Raw genomic sequence first — 17,883 nt, forward strand, 5'->3', positions numbered from 1 at the left:
GTTTGTGGAGGCCGTATCCTGCCCTGCAAGTAGCAGGACAGGGTTTGCAAAGACCTTTGGTGACTGAGCTTCATACTGAGACAAAAACCAACAGTGAACAGAAGAAACATTTTTGTGTGGGTGGCCCTGAGAGAGGGCCAAAGTTAAAGGTCCTTGAGGTACTGAATTTTAAACTGTTCAAAAACTGCCCCTAGTGGTTTCTGACAAATCTGAGGAAGCATAACTTTGTGGATATTCATTGTAAATAAGCAGGACAGGACCAAAAAAGCCTGTCTGATTCCTGTCATCAGTTTCTGCTCTTAATGGAAACAACCTGGCTGGGCCCCAAATGCTAACTGCTCAGGTCAGAGGGACAACAGTATAAATATTTGCAATAAAGGACTTCTGGGCTCAGAACACATTTGTTTAATCAAAAAGATTTGTGAAGTGATCAAAGAAATTACCCTAGCAAAAGCCATACAGTTTGTAGAGATTAGGCAAGTTGTCCAGGCCGAGCCACAGAACCATCTTTAAAGCCCACCACTGTAAATCCCACTGCTTTCAGCAGAAATTAGGGGTGCACTTAACAGTCAAGATCTACAATACTTAAAAGGACAATCGTACACAAATGCTTTCTGGCCAAAGCAGCTATAAGCCAAAATTCTGTTTGCATAGAGAAGTCAGGAAAGAGTTATGGACAATAACCATGTTTGTAAAAGCAAGATAACGGGGAACAAGTTAAACATGAAAAGGGATGCAGCTCTCTTAATGAATGACTACATTTTTTTTTTTTTTTTCAAATTGTCCGTCTCATGCTGGTTTATGGACAGATAGGTATGGAACATAAAATGATCCCTGACAGATGGGAAAAGAGAATTCTTTATTGTGTGAATATTAATTACATCATTATTTTGCTTCTTTCCACTTCTGCTTTCTGCTCATCTTTACTGGAGTGGTTAAAAGTAATTTAAATATTAAAAAACATCAACCATGCTACAGTTAATCACAATGTGTTCTCTTTACCAGTCATAGTTTTCACTCTGGGCATGCCTTACGTGTATACATTAATGAAGCTGCCAGTGACCTGGATAGCCAGAACAGCCCTACAAATTTAGAAGCGATGCTGTAACATAAAGGAAGTACATCTGAGTAAACAAGACTCTGGCACGTCTATTTGAAATCCAATTATTTCTCTACTGAGTGGGAAAAACTATGTAGCTCCATTTATTATGAAAGAATGTCAGAACAGCTACATGAATGGAAAACTTCATGCGAAGTGCCTTTTCTTCTATGCACACACACTTTCATGTTACCAGCTTATACAGGTTCTCTGAACAAACACAGCCCATTAAAAAAGCTCCCCCTTCCAAGCAGTACCGCGTTCAGATAATACTTGTAAAAGGACCTGTGGGAATGGGAAACCAAACACTAGAGATGCCAATGCCTGTCACTTCAGAAAGATTCTGGCTGAATTTTCAAAACAGCAAAGTGTCAGAGCCACCTGAACACCACTGACTAGAACGGGACTTCGGCTCCTTTGAAATGTTGAGCTTTGTGCTCAGTCACTCAACAGAGAGACTTTTTACCACATCAGAGAGAATACAGGAGAAGGGGAGGAGGGAATCAGGACCCAAATCTAATTTTCTGGCACTATAAATCATGTTTTGCATTAAACTGCTTAATTCTGGCTAATAAGGTGATCGATAATTAAAGGCATTCTGATGGGAGTGCTGTGAAAAATGGAATCACCTTCTTACTTTCCATTCCTCTGAAGATCAGTCCTTGGTCTTGTTCATTTTGCAGTTTGCCAAGGAAAGGCCACACAGTGAGAGCTGAAAGAATTATCAACTGGAATGATTAATGTCGTGAATATGATATGTAGGGAGAGCTTTATCATGAGGATATATAGAAAAGTCCTATGGCTGGTGATATCCAGGCAGTCCAATCTGAACTGTACCCACCATGGAAATATTAATGACTTTAACTGATGTTCTGCATTTTGAATGTCTTTCAAAACTGTGCCCTCTCAGAACTGGAAAGGACTTGGTGTCATTTTGTAATTTACACAGCAAAGAGACTTTGTTCATCTGTGGTGTCAAAGGTAATTGTTGGGGTAATGAGATTTTAGATCAGACATTTATCTGACTAAATAAACAGACTACATTCAGCTTGTGAAAATGGCCAAGAGATTAATTTGAAATGTGCAAATGAAGGAATGGCATCTGGAGGAAGTATTCTGCATTGCAACATGCAGGAAAACTGCACAGTCAGAAAAAAACAGAATCCTTTCTAGTGTGTGGTGTCAGTTCCATAGATCCAGACAGGTTGGATCCCTTAGATATACCAGACAGCTTTCAACCATTCAAATTAATGGAGTAATTGATAGCAGTAACTGGTTGTCATCTTTGATGTGAAGCACGAACAGGGGAGAAGACACTTTTCTGAAGACTTCATGGGTGAGGAGAAGAAGGGAACATCGACTGGAAGCCCAGCCTGTGCTCCTGCCCTGTGCGGGAAGGCAAGCAGCGAGCACAGAACTGCCTACCCTTTCCTTCATCTGCTGCAGCCTGACTCATTCTGCTTTGCTCTCCTCTTGCTGTCCATCCCACTCCATATGATTTGCCCAATGCCTTCTTCTCACCCTCGCCATACCGTTTTCCATTCAGGCTTCTGACCTCAATCCTTGCTGTCAGTGACCAGCCATATCCAGTTCCCATTTCCCTGCTCCATCTCCTGCACCAGGCTCCTTGCCTGGTTGATCCCAGGTCCCTCCCAACTTGGATCCCTGTTCAGTGCATCCTCACCTCACCTCCAGTGCACCAGAGGCCTGCTCCTTGCCCTCTAATTCCAACCCATATCCTCTGGGTCCTGTTTGCACTCATTCTCCATCATTTCCTTGTTCATACCCAGTAATTCTGCTCCCTGATGTCCACTCTCCCTACCACAGTCCAGGTCTGCTAGAAGCTACTGCCCTGGGAACTGCTAAGGGATTAGGACATTAGGAGGAGTACAGGAAGGACAAAGTTCATGTTTTCATTTCTGGTACCCTGCACACCCCGTCCCCAAGCAGACAGTGCTGCACTTACAGGCACAGTTTTATTACAGGAAGTATCAGATATTCTTAGCAGAATAAAAACACGAAACAACAATAAATTGTGCATCCCATCTCCATTACTGAGATATTTCTGTCCTTGCTGGAATACTTTAGAGCCCTGCTGTTTAGGTAGAAGAGGTGTGTATAAATAAGACCCTTTTGGAAAATTTCCTGGACACAAACTGCCATCTTAAGTTTACTCACAGGAGATCGGGGAGAGAGCTACAAATGCAAGAGGCAGCCTTTTTGAGAAAAAACAGCTAAAGCAGATTGGTAAAATTCACCAGAGATACTCTGAAAGCACCAGAGGTTTTCCAGAAAGGGAGCAGAATTGGATTTAAAGGCTGAAGAGGAAGAATGTAGTATTCTGAGCCATGGAACCACAAGGGAAAATGAAGAGAATGCCAGTATATCCAAACCTTCAATAAATTTTATTTTACTGCTGACACAAGATATACCAGGAAAGGAAGTTGGGAAAAGCATTGAGGGATTGCATGAAAAAAAAAAAAAAAGGGGGGGTGGGGGGGGGGGCTTGCCCTTGGCATCACAGAAGTATTCTGCTTTTCTCAGAAGCTATTTTACCAGCTCCCCTGCAATGCTCCCTCTCCCCTCCCCAGCAGCAAAGGATGATTTGTGTAATCTCTTCTTAGGGGTTGCAGTGGATCCTGTATCTCCTTTTTGGTTCTTAAGGGATCAGTATCTTGCTTCTTCTTTATAGACCTTTCTTCCTTAAAGGGACTTTTTCCCCAGACCCAGCAATACTATAAACGCAGATGTATCAGAGCCAAGTTAACATGTTGAAGACATCAGTATATGTAATATTATGGAAACCTACATTTAGGGAATGCACAGAATCTCAGCTCTGCCTGGGGATATGCTACATAAATAAGAGCTGTGACATTTTAAAGTTGGTGGTCTCAACCTAGACCAAGAATAGAAGTAGTATGACTGTCTATCACTCCTCTGCCTGTATACAGATCCCTGGCTGAACAGACACATTTGGGTAAGAGTGATGACTCAGAATAACTCCAGTTTCTACTAGTGGGACCAATCATGTCTCCATTGCCCCTGCCAGTGGACGATGTAGCTTTCATTTGACAGGAATTTCTGCCAAGATGACAAAAGTATTGTTCCTATTCCTCCACTATTAGAAAAGCTGTGCTTGTGTGGCGGTATGTATTTCTTTGGAGAATGAACTGATACAATCCCCGTGAGTTTGCTTGTGAACCTTCCTGGTTTCTTTCTCTATGCTGGAGGACATTTGCATAAATATAATAAGCAATGCAACATTATGAGTTTAAAACAGAAACTGCATGCTGTGTTTTTCAGTTCACCAAAGGCCATATCCTTTGGCAGGGATAAATCTCCTGATGCTTTTCCTCAAGAGCTCAGAATGCTGAACAATAGAAAATTAACAAGGTAACTTTCCCCAGATGACAGGTGAAGTTACATTCCTTAAGCTAGTTTTTCCTTTTCAAGCTCATACATTAAATGTGCGAGCATGATACGAAATAAACAGCAGTGAGGCTGAGCTAGCAACACCGAAAGAGCATTCATACAGTAAACTTAATGTTGCATGAACTGAGGCTTTCTGCATTTGTTTTGTAAACTGCTTGCATTTAGTCCTTTTGCCCGTTTGATGGGATTGACAATCCGTGCTCAGAAAGGACACAAAACTGAAACAGCAAAGTCATGGCCTGTGGTGAGACTGAGCAGAGTGTGTGAGTGGTGGCCATGTACACGGTGCCATGATCTCTGCCCAAGGATTTCCCAACCTGTGACTACAAGTTTGAGCCTGTCACATTGTGCTACAGCACCCTCAATGGCCAGCCCCGTACCCTGAAGAGAAATGGAAGGAGCTTTGGGGGAAACTGAGGCACAAGAGGTGGAGTGATTGGTAAAGGTCATGCAGCAGATTTGCAGCCTGACTTTAAAGCTGAGTCTTGTATCCAGGCCACATTTCTCTGCTGTGTTTATACTACAAGATCCTGCTTCAAAGTTCACTGGAACTGAATAAAAACAAAAACAACAAATAAATAAATGATAAAACAAAACAAAACAAACTCTTGACTTTGCAGTCTTTGAACTTTGTTCTGTAGCTCCAGGAATAAACACAGATTATTCACAAATGTCTATGAGAGGTAGCAAAAATACCCTATTAATTTTATACTCATTAACTCGTTGTAACATGCTTGATTAATTAGTGTGTATCTGGAGAATGCTGCCATTAATGATGCTGACTCCCTTTCACTCAGATCAGAGTGCTATGGATATGCTGGGGAACTGCCTCGGGGAGGCACGGAGACTTGTGCCTTGTCAATATTTATTAACTGTAATAACAAATGTGTCTCCGAAAACAGGAAAATAACACTAGTGTGTTTGCCCCTTTTCCCACTCCCTCTTTATATTCCACCCTCTGCTTTTTTCATGGAACAAGTGTTCTCTCAAACTGTGCCACCATTCATTGCGGAGCTGGCAAAATCCCCCATATCAGCAATTAAACAGGAGCCATGAGAGCAGGCTCAGTGTTCTCCTCTGTTCTTTTAGGCAAGAGAAAGTTCACGCTCACAGTTTTGCTGCGAGCTGCTCAGCAAACACATTAATACTCCCGAAGTAGGTAATCAATCCCCTCGGGTCAAAGATGAGAGGGAATGGCATCAAGGCTTAGCCAGCAACCCTGCAGCAGTTCGGCTAGTATTGGCTTCGGATTATGGCGATTCGTCTGTGAAGCTGAAAACCAGGTTTTGTGTGTTCTGTCCACACTTCACATAATCCTTGGCATCTTTCTTTTTCTTTTATTTTCTATTCTTTTTCTTTTCTTTTCTTTTCTTTTCTTTTCTTTTCTTTTCTTTTCTTTTATTTTTTCTTTTCTTTTCTTTTCTTTTCTTTTCTTTTCTTTTCTTTTCTTTTCTTTTCTTTTCTTTTCTTTTCTTTTCTTTTCTTTTTTCTTCTTTTATTTTCCTTTCTCTTCTCTTCTTTTATTTTCTTTTATTTTTTTTTTGTCTCTTTGTCTTTCCTTTTTTATTTTTCTTTTAGTTTATTTTCTTTAAAGGGAAAAGCTTCATAAAATGCAAAGAGGTAAAATCATATCCCTTCTGGAGGTAAATGGCACATCTCATTAGAGAAAAAACACCTAACCTCTGACATGAGGGCAATGCTGGAAATGTCTACATGAGACGGCAGGGTCCGTTCAGAGCAGAAATCCCATGAAAGGTGCAAAGAGCTATACGCTGCTTTCTGTACCTGAAGGCCAGAGGCCATCTTATTCCCAGAAAGCACAGTGTTTACTCTTGGAAGGCTTAAGAATGAGTAAATGATGAATGAAACTTCATTTTCTTTTAGCTTTGTGCTCCACCAGCTCTGTCTGCCTCTAGCAACCACAATACCCTCTCCAGCATCAGCTAAGAGCACCCCACAAAAACATACACATGCAACTGCGAGCAGATAGCTTTTCCTGAGCACTCTTTCTGGTAAAGAGGAGGAATGTATAAGAAAGCTCTGTTTTCACACGAGTAGACACAATTTATTTTCAGCACTACCTGCATTCTCTGGTTAACAATGGCTGTAGATTAAAGCCTGTTTCCTGACTTGGAGTATTTAGGTTGTTGTTAGAGGACAGAATAAATTACAGGATGCTGGGAATTCAACAGAAATGAGTTTGCAGCATCCAAGAGCACAATTTCTTTCCAAACAGCTTGGGGCTGGCAGACTGAGGAGACCCCCCCCAACCTTCAGCAAGCCAGAGCCTGGTGCAAATGCTGTAGGAGGAAAGTGAAGCAGCCTTTGGTACGAGTACTGCCGCACTCCAAGCCCTTGTGACCAGCTGTGGCAGGGCTTGGTGGTTCCCAATGACACACCTTCACTTTTCCAGCCAGGATCCTGCCTCCTGGCATCCATACAGCTCATCCAGAGACAGCTACGTGGACAGAGAGAGCAACTGCTGCCCCCTTTGCAGGGCTTTTAATGTAAAGTCTCCTTCGTTGTGCTGGGGAGCAAGGAGAGCACCCTGGATCACCCTGGAAATAAATATTATTTTCCAAATGAAATGAACTTGCTGGCCCCAGCTTGCTTCGGTATGGAGAGAACTGCACATTCAAAGCAAAGGCATCCATTTGGTTTTATTTTTCACTTTTTAACTAATCAGCAGTAAGGAATTTAGTTCTTGTAGGAAGTATTTCCTAAACAAATCGCATATGCCCATTGGCTCGGTGCATGCAGTGGTAGTATATGAGTAAATAAGGGGAGTGGAAAGGTTAAATTAATTCAGCAGTCAGATGCTCCAAGAAAAGCTGAGGCCATCAAACAGATTAAAAAAAAAAAAAAAAAAAAAAAAAAAGAGAGAGAGAAAAAGAAAGAAAAAAGAAAAAAAGCTCTGAACCCCATAAACGCTCCTATAATTGCAGCAGAGAAAACAAGCTAAACAGCCAGGGTTTAATACTGCCGTCACATCTGCTAATCTGACACTGAGATATTTTCTTTGCTGTTATTCCTGAATTACAGTCCTGTAACACAGTGCAGAATCAGATAGAAAGATTGGGACCTTTTATATGACTTAAGACTGCTTTTCTTATATATATTTATTTTACCTTTTTGATATCTATTGAAGATTTCACAATGTGTGACTCAGGCAATAAACTGAATCATAGATTAAAATACGCAATAGTGTCATGAACACTGCTAATCTCAGTTTACTAGCTCACATGGTAACTAAATCCCATATCATCCCTTCCAAAAATGAGTCAGGCAGATTAAATCTGACAGGACAGCATGGGGTAATTTGTGCTGTGGTAGCATGCAGTGTACTAGCTTTCAGATAATTTCTCATTTCCAGGGCATTTGAACATTTAGCTTTGAAACTCTGACACATAAAAGGGAGAAAGCATTTGAGAAAAATTGTTTTCTCCATTTCCTCCTCACCTTTTAGTTCACTTTTGAAGAAGTGAAGTGAAGATGGATTGCCATCTATTGGTGTGACCAAGAAATACCACGAGTGAAAATTTCCTGGTCACATTCAGCTCGAGTACCTGTTTTCCAATAATCGAGGTACTAAGTCCCCATATGTAGCACTTCTTAAGCACATTAGGTGCTAAGATATTCTTACAACCTAATTTAAGGACGCATTTAGACAAAAACATATTTCCTTCTTTTAATTCATTTTTCCCCCTAAGCAATATGCTTGGATTCTCCAGCCAAGTTAATTTTGAATGTAGTTAAAAGCATCAGAGATTGTGTTTGTTTTCTGCTGTTATTTATAGAGGCCTTTCAAATTGCATCCTTTGCAAAACAGATTAGAAACAACTAAAAAACAAAGGTCTAGATCATGGTTTAGCAGAGGAAATTTAGGTATATTGGGATGACACAAGAGACTGGCTTCTTTGAAGAAACATTGGAGAAAGGAAGGAGTCGAGAAAGAAGAATAATTCAGGGATTTCAAGGCACAGAATATTTCTTGATACACAGGAAAAGTTAAATCAGAGAGAGGGGCAGGGAAGGAAGCACTATGTGAACGTGGGAGAAGAGGTAAGGAGTGTCAACATGAATATGGTAGCCAACTGTCCCCTTCACCAGCCTTTCCACCATGGACTAAGCATTTCCTAGCTAATCTTCCAATTTCATTGGTCCTCAAAGTGAAGAGCAGACAAGAGAAGAACAGATAAGCTTCCCCATCAGATGCTGATGCCTCGACTGCCTTTTGCCACACTCCAGCCAATGTTACCATCTCCATCCACCACCCAAGCAGTTTCTGTGGCAATTTTCAATGCAAGTTTATTCTAAGCCAGGTACTCTTGCCTAAAGGCAATTGTTTCAGAACTGCAGAAACAACATTCACCAGCACTGGGAAAGGTGGTGGTGCTATTCTCCTGTCATTCCTGGATCCAGAGCAGGACATGAGCTCTGATGTTAATGGCAAGGGCAAGGGCTCTTTCTGTCTGTGCCCCCAGGGAAACTGGAGTTTTAGGCCAGTGAGGCTATGGTTCTCCCTTTTTTTTTTTTTTTTTGCTCCAAACATTCATTTTAAGATGCCTTGCCCTCTCACATTGATGTATTCATCAAGTCCTGTACTGAAGATGGTGCTTTCTATCCTGCTCATATCCATAGGTCTCCATCTGCCTTTAGAGGAGGTTTCTGTCCTCCTCCTCTCTAGCCATGACACCGTGGCTTAATATCCCCTCCTTCCCAAGATGTGGGGCATTTTTGCACCCAGCACTGCTAATGTGGGAGCTGAAGGGCTGTGCTCCCCTTATCCCTCGGATACCTCTGGCATGGAGCTGATCCCACAGAAGGCTGCAATGTTACAGCCCTGAGCTCTGGGCTGTCATGCTGGCTGGTGCAAGTCACTGTAGCTCCTTTGCATTTATTACAGCTGGGGTACTTTAGACCTATTCAAGCACTAGCCTTTAGCTTTCAACACCACCACTGCTTTTGGGCACCAAACTCTTCTCTGAAAGAAATGAAATGAAAACAGCTTTTCAGCACTTCTCTGTTAGCAGGAAATAGACTTTCCATAACTTATTTCCTCTGTCTCTAGAAGGTTAAAAGTGGCTGGTGTTACACGGAAGTAAAGCAGAATAGCAGGGAGCCGGGCAATAAAGCATCTCAGAGCTATTTACCAAGTGGATTGGTTGATGTTAACGCCTGTTAGATCAGTATGGAAACAGCCTCTGGGGGTATATAATAAACAATATTATCAGAGCTGGAGTGCAGGGAATATCAGATTCCACTGCTGACTGACAAAGTGAGAGATTGGTCTATTTACTATTAAGAACTCAATTCAGAGTGCTGAGGGGTTGCTACATATATGTTTACTGAGAAATAATATATAGCTCTCACGTTCATTTATTGTGTAAACATGTCCTTGTTACTTGATCCCCAAAAAAGGCAGCTGGTGATGCTGTTACGGTATGGGAAGGCTTGGTTGCACAAGAGCATTTTGCTCACTTTGGTACTGTGAAATGAAAAGTCAATCTAAAGCATACTGTGAGAAAAAGAGTAATAGTTCCTAACTAATCCATGAAACCAGTTTTCCAAAGTTAGAGAGTTTAATAATTAGAGGAAGACAAGAGGTAGTTCATGAAGTCCACTGAGGGATTTTGTTATTGTAAATTGATTTTCGAGAGCCCTATTCAGACAACCTGATCGAGGTGCTGAACGGTAGTCATCATAACTACTATGAGGCCAAAGCTCAAAAAACTTTGCAGTTTGCAGAAGTAGTTGCAACCTAGCAGGTGGCTAACTCTCTTTATAAACAAGCTCTAGGTCTTTGTTCCATCTACAATGAACAGAAAAATACTCCCAGTGCTTTTGGGGCAAGGCACCCCATGCAAGAGTTGTCTTGCAAGACTGCTTACGCAACTAGGAAACAGTCAAAAGACAGCTCCAAGACACTTTGATGATGTTTGGCAATAAGCATCAACTATAAGAAATTGTAATCATTATTATGAAAATCCCTGTGAAAGGTCAGGTGTGTGGTAAACCCTGGGACTACCTCATGTTACTGACACCAAGTTACAGCAGGTACAAAACGACTGGATCCAAAGAATGAGAATTGCATACATGCCAGTGTTACTGAATCAGCAATGTTTTAGCTGAGCATCAATCTCGTGGACTCCTATAGAATACCCAAATACCATTATAGAGCAATGCCTATAAGAACATTAGACTTAGACTGTCTCCTTCTTCTATCATCTACTGCCTTTGTGTAAATCACTCAGTGTCAGTTCATATATGGAATCACCTTATCTTTGGAGTCTCCACCTTTCTGAGCATTCAGAGGTCTTAGCAGTAACTTTGAATCACTACCATATCTGTCAACGGTGACAGTGTGCTCATTAATATTATTGAATATTAATTATCTTTGAGCACTTGAAAGAAATCATTAGAAAACTCTTAATGAGTGTAAGGACAGGGTCTTGGAAGCATGCAGTGCAGAAGGCTGTAAGCAAGTGACTTTTGAAACTTTAAATTCCTGGGAGCTAGTTTTAAAGTTTCTGTGCTACTGTGACATGAATCACACACTGACTATAAAAGGAGACAATGATGGTTCATACAGGTTGGGTGTTCAAGTTTATAGCTGCTTGAGTTAGGGCAGGTAAAGTACTCCATTTCCTCCTGGCCATTCCACTAGTTCCACAGATTTGGGGTTGGGTGAAACATCTCGGAATAACAGCTCCACTGCCATATTTTGAATTCCTGTCCATACTTTTAAACTCTCTGTTTAAAGATGTTGTTAAAGTTTGTTATTCTATGTAGACAGTCAACAGAGTACTTTCAGTTAAATTTAAGTCATGCATGGGATGGCTTGGGATAGAGTTTAGATGATGTGCATAGCTCTTGTAGGCCATTTGCAGAACGAATTCCCTCCCCATCTCCGCATACTTTCCCAGCATTTCTGACATGAAATATGCAGCATAACAACATCTGGACATTTTATTTGCACACATTGGACCACAGAAACGTAAAAATGCTGTGAAGGCACATATCCAAACAGGTCCTGATATAGCACCACAGTGTGGATCCTTTCTCTGTTCTTTATCACTACGTATTGTAATCTAGTTCAGATTAAGGTTGGAAGGGAGCTTCTAAAAGGGAGATCTTGAAGGAAAGAAAGGTTTGTCTTTACAAATTTACACACTCTGCCGGAAAATGCTGAATTAATTGAAACCACCTAATGCCTTACTCCTTATGGGGCAGCAGTCATCATGTAAAAAATACAGATTTCATTAAGTATTGCGCTATTCCAAATGTGCTATTCAGTGTCCTGGGTGTGGATGGAAGAAACTATGGGATTGACAACGTCAATTTTATTGACCATGGACTTGGGAAAATTTCAAATTTCAGGGCTCGATCTTGCAGCCAGTTGCTAATTAGCACTAACTCATTGTGTTTGTAAGGAAAGCAAGACCTGGCCATAGATGTGCAAAGTTTCAGTGTTCAATACAGTAGGAGGAAGAGGTATTTATAAGCAATATATGTGTAGCACTAATGACACAAGCATCCTGGCGTAACATAACAGAACCTGCAATCAACATTCTACATTACAGGTAAAACCACAGTTTTTGTCTTAATGATGCTGATCAAGAATCTAAGCACCTGTGGTGGTACTAATTAAAATAATAGAGCCAACATGATGGGAAGCATCACTGAGAAAAGTAGTTCAAGGACTTCCCCCTTCCCACTTTTATTTTTCCCAATTTTTGTCAGGGTTCCTATTCAGTAGATGTCACAAGTTCTTCTCTGAAAAAGAGAGGAATGAAATAAATGTATATATAAAGACCTTCTTAAAAAGGAAATTAACTACTTTTTTTTTTTTTTTTTTTTTTTTTTTTAATCTGCATACAGCATCTTTGCACAATACGGACCTGGGATGATGGGAAGTACAAGGGACAGAGCCATGGCATATTCTCATCCTTTTACATAAAGGCTGTCTAAGCAGTTATGAAATCTATTTCATGCAGTGATATTAGTAGCTCCAACAAGTTGAATAGTCTTTGTTAGGCCTGCCTCTCAAACACACTGTTCACACTGCCCCCAGCTACCACGCTACCATCAGAATAGGGCTTGCCCTTGAATACTTGTGCTGTTGTCCATTTTCTTTTACTTGGGTGGGAGTATTTTCTGCAGCAGAGCTCTGCGACTGAGCGTGCTTCCAGGATCTTTGTCCTATGGATAGGTTTAACTCTTCTCACACAATTCTCTCCATTTCAAATGCCACATGATACAAATATGCCTTTTGCTGTCAACTCTTATTTTGAAGGATCCCTTATTTCTCATCCCCTCTTTATCATATTCAGCAGAATCTTTTATGAACAGAGGAAAGTCTCCAGGACTAATTTTAGTTTCGTGCAATAGTCTGAAATATGTGTTGCTGTGCAACCGATTATTATTTATCATCTGCCATTCTAAACCAGTAAATATTAACCAGTGTTCCTGATCCTACACGCTTTTTCAAAGAACTTGGTTTTTCCTGTAGGCAAGCTCTTTGAACTTCACAAGTGAATAACTTGCTAGGGTCTTTTGTACGACGAAATTAACATTAAAAATAGCAGAAGAAATAATAATAATAAAAAAAAAAAAAAGAAAGAATCAGACTTGGTTTGTTAACATGTGTGTTACAGTCAAAAATTGAATACTTCAGCACTTGCAGTGCAGCATTGAACAATACATATTTGTGACCATCTTCACTGCATTTTGCTGAAATGTTTCCACTGAGCTTTTAATAACAGTTTGTATTTCTTAACATCTGGATCAGATTTAACAATAATTACACATATTGAAAACAGCTTCGGGTTTCACGTCTTGAAGGGGTGGGAAAGGTGGCTTTCAGTAGAGACCCTTGAGTCATTCAAAGGGAATCCCATTCATGACAATTTATCTCCTCCTTTACCTTAGTGAAATGGGGCTCAAAAATAATCCTGCCCAGTATTTTTGTCCAAGAATTTCAAAAGCAACTGGAGCAAGACTTGGTTACCAAAACTTAGGCATGTGGCACCATTTTAGACCCACTAAGATATTCTAACACCTTTATGGAGCTGTCAGACATGTCATCGGTAGATCTGTGCCATTTTGTGGTGTTGGCTGGATACCAGGTGGAGCACCTCAAGCACTAGACACCCACATCTAGATAGCTGAATGCATATGTAGAGGCATCTGAGTTGAGCTCTAACACCTCATAAACTGAAGATGGAGTTAAGACATGTAGCTCATCTCTGGATACCTACACTGTCTCAGGAGACACCTACAAGTAGGTGGCCAAATCTGAATTCCATGATAAAGGTCTCCATGCATGTATACCATGCTCTGAGTTACAGTACCTGATGGTCAGAAAACACTGAATATAAAGCCTCATTAAAGTATTCCAGAGTAAGCACTGAAAATTAGTAGTCACATTGGCAATTCTGGGCCATAACACTTAAAAGGAGTTGCACAGCCATTGGAACTTACCAGCAGTGATGACACAGAGTATATAAGAAAGATAGGAATGAGTCCTCTGGAAAAGAAAAGGTAAAAAATGAGCTTCAAAACTAACAAGAACAGCAGTCATTCAAAACTGTGGTAGTCATCACTGAAAACATACAACAGCTACAATGCAATTGCCATTCATAACCATGATGGGTGCTGATCTCCACCTGCTAGAGGAGCTAAATTTATAAAATTGAACTACTTTCTCTAGGCTTCTTTTATAACCAGTGGGGAAAAATAAACATTTTTGGTTGCTATTTTTCTTATGCTAAAGTAGACTTCTAAAATAGGTCAAACAAACTGCATCCTAGAAGTGCCCATTTCTCTTCACCAATAACATAAACTTCAGGTGCGTAGCTCAAAAGTAAATGACAGCACTGCAGATGTCTATGATTAGATGAGATTAATTCTGTCCCAAGAACAAGAAGAGGTGCAGATTATGCTAATACTTCTTAGCAGCAATTGCCCACGTTAAGAGGTACAGACAACTTCAGATTAAGAAACAAGCTTAATGTACCTTTGATTCAAGCCCATAATAGTCTTGCTATTGCAATATTCCTTCTAGTGGGAAGTAATATAGCAGTAATGATGTACCAATATTTAATATGACAATTTATGACAAGAATTGAATACCAGTTCTGTAATGCCCCTATTAACATAACTTTCAGCATCACAGTTCATCATAAATGTCTACATTAAATATTAGGGGAACGGCATCTGTCTCATGTTGTAGAGAACTGCAGTAGGAGTGTTTAGGCTGGTAGGGATAAAGACGTATGGGTGTGTGAGGACCAGAAGGAGCAAATGGCAAGAGAAGGGCTAGACGAATGACACATGCTGATGTCACTTAGATCAGGAGGTCATCAAGATGCCAGAACATCTGTACGTTATTTTCTCAGGATACTCAGTCTGGGAAACAAATGACAGTGAATAAAACCAGATGACTCATAAGTGGGACAGGACACAGAGACCAGTCCCTGTCAATTTGTAGGGGAACAAAAAAGCTGTATCCAAAATCAGCAACCTAAGAAGAACCCGGAAGATATGAAGAGGAACTGGCCTGTTTCTCTTGTCCTCTATGTCACCACAGAGAACCCTGGTCTGCCTGTCTGCATACCAGCATCCTGGTTCTCCAATGGTAGACAGACTACTGGGACACACATCTTGGTGCATTTGTGTGTTTATGGAAATGTATGAGGGAATGAATGAGATCAGTTTTGTTTAACATATTTATAATAATAATCTCCTTTCCCCTAATAATGTCTCCCGCTAAGATCTGCTATGCTATTGACACAATGCTGCAGCACAGTTTCCTACAATACTCTTCTCTTCCAAGAAAGACCTCCTCCTCGGTCTAGACCTGCTGTTTTCTTTCATGTAACTAAGTATCCAAAGGCAGGAGTACCTCACACTACTATAACACTCATGACTTCACGAACATTACACCAGATTTTTGGAGGCATAGGGAAATAAAGACTCCAGTCCTACTTAACTTTTAAAGTCAGACTAGCAGCATGATTAAACTCACAATTACATTTTTTAACCTGGGTGACACTTAAGAGAAAAGAGAAAAATGGACAATGCAAACCCTATCCTAGAAGGCACTGATTTATGTGAGACAGGGACATTTAAAACTGGTTGTATTCCACAGCTTTGTGAATGAACAGGTTGAAATCTGGCACTTATTATAAGAAAGAAAAATGAATAGTTCGGGTATATTATTCATTCAAAAGAAAAAGAGCCAAGCCCTTTGCTGGCATAAATTGCCACAGCTCTATTGATTTCAAACAAGAACTGATTTGCATCGGATGAACATCCAAGCTATGTTTTATAACATGCCTAATTTTGATTAATTGTTATTACAGTCCTAAACAGGATTTTTCATTGCTCAATAATTTTAGCACCACACATAAAAAGAAAACAAAAGGCCCTGCTGTTGAATATACCGTATTCTCTAGCCATAAGACAATTAATAATTCTTTTCTAATAATTTTAAAGACCATTAGAATTGATGTTCTCAGTTGACTCATCTATGAAACATAAGCAAATATACATACTAGACCTTTTCAGCAATGTTAAGTTAACTCAGCAATGCTGTCTGTCTTCAGTCTTCTGAGGTTCCTTTCACCAGTGTGTTGGATTGTCAGGAACATTTCCTTAACAGAAAATGCTGAATGAATACTTTAAATATCTGGACAGAACTGGGTATGGTTTCCTATACAATGCTGTATGAGCCATCTGAATGAGCCATCTGAAACACTCTTAAAATCATTGTACAAAACTAAAGAAGCATGCAGCACTCTGGACTTTCATACTTCTATATTACTTCATTTATTTACATATAATTTTAACTTAGAAGGAAAAACAAAAATAACCGTACAAATACCTATACTGAGTACCGTGCTCCCATGTGATACATGCTAGGTTTTTTCCTGACCTATTAATGACGTTAGGGACCATTCCCTTTCTGTCTGTACTATTGTAGTAACATATTGGGTGTTTGGAAGGGAAGGGAAGGGAAGGAGAAGGAAGGGAAAAGGGTGGGAGGGAAGAAGGAAGGAAATCAGGGAGTATGAAAGAAGGAGAAAAAGAGGGAAAAGGGAAGGGAGGAAGGGAGGAAAAATTGAGAGGAAGAAAGGGGAGAGTGAGATAGGAAGGAAAATGGACAGCTACTCTGTGGCTAGAGGAATCAACACATCAGATTGCATTGAGGAAAGGAGCTGAGTGAACTGAAGATCAAAGCACAAGTCAAGAGGTAGTTTCTTCAGTCAGTTCTCCTCTATGGCATGGAGTTCTCCTCTAGGCATGTTTACATCAAAAGTTATTTTCTCTGCTAAGTCTCTGACTGATTTCTGTTATTTTAACAGTTTTTTTTTTTTTTTTTTCAGTAGCTTCATTCTGAATACTTCAACATCCTTCACCTCATTTTACCTGGAGTAATATCCCTGACCCCACTACCTCAATTTAAAGCACATTTAGAATTATCTCACAAGTCATATCTATTTTGTCTAGTGTTATGATCTTTTCAGATTTCATACGCCAATCAGCCTTGGGCTAAATTTGTACTTTGATGGAAGATCTTCTGAAACAAAATCTATACAAAAAAAGATAGTAGTTTTGGTAGTTCAGAACATAAGCGTATTCTCCATGAGTAGGCAATCACAATAATACAGAAAGATGCTATAGAATTTGCTATGGGATTAAAAAATGCCATATAATTTTAAAGCTAGATGGCAAGATTATTTGCCGAGGAGTCTTTGCCCTATTACATTTTATGATCCCAGCCCTTTCACACTGATAAACCCTGATTGATTCAAAATGGTCATACCAGAGGTTATTTGCCTCAGCAAGCTACCTATAAAATGTGATATGGTTCCAACATCAGGCTCTATTTTCAACCATAAACATGTATAGATGTTTGTAAATTTGGTCTTGCCATCTTGAACATACAGCCAGCAAAACTTCATAGTGTGCACTACAGGAGCAGCTAGCTGAACCATGCCAAATGAAAAGCTATTCAATTTTATTTCATGAAGTTGTACAAACCTAATATAATAATGATTACTGAAGGAGGCTTAGTACACACTGACTTACTCCTGTGGGTTATTAATAGTTTCCCATACATCGTCATGTAGATCTGTGGCCATTCTCTTTATCATCAAATAATTTGGATTGGAAGAGACATCAGGTGGTCTCTGGTCCAAATCTCTGCCCAAAGCTGGATCAGTTCTGAGGTCACACCAAGTTGTGCAGGGCTTTATCCAGTCTGGTCTGGAAACCTGCAAACACAGAGGCTGTGCAACAACTCTGGGCAACCTGTGAACTCATTTCCACTTATGCCTGCTGCCTCT

The sequence above is a fragment of the Oxyura jamaicensis genome, chromosome 1, assembly GCF_011077185.1.
Source record: "Oxyura jamaicensis isolate SHBP4307 breed ruddy duck chromosome 1, BPBGC_Ojam_1.0, whole genome shotgun sequence".
Taxonomy (NCBI): domain Eukaryota; kingdom Metazoa; phylum Chordata; class Aves; order Anseriformes; family Anatidae; genus Oxyura; species Oxyura jamaicensis.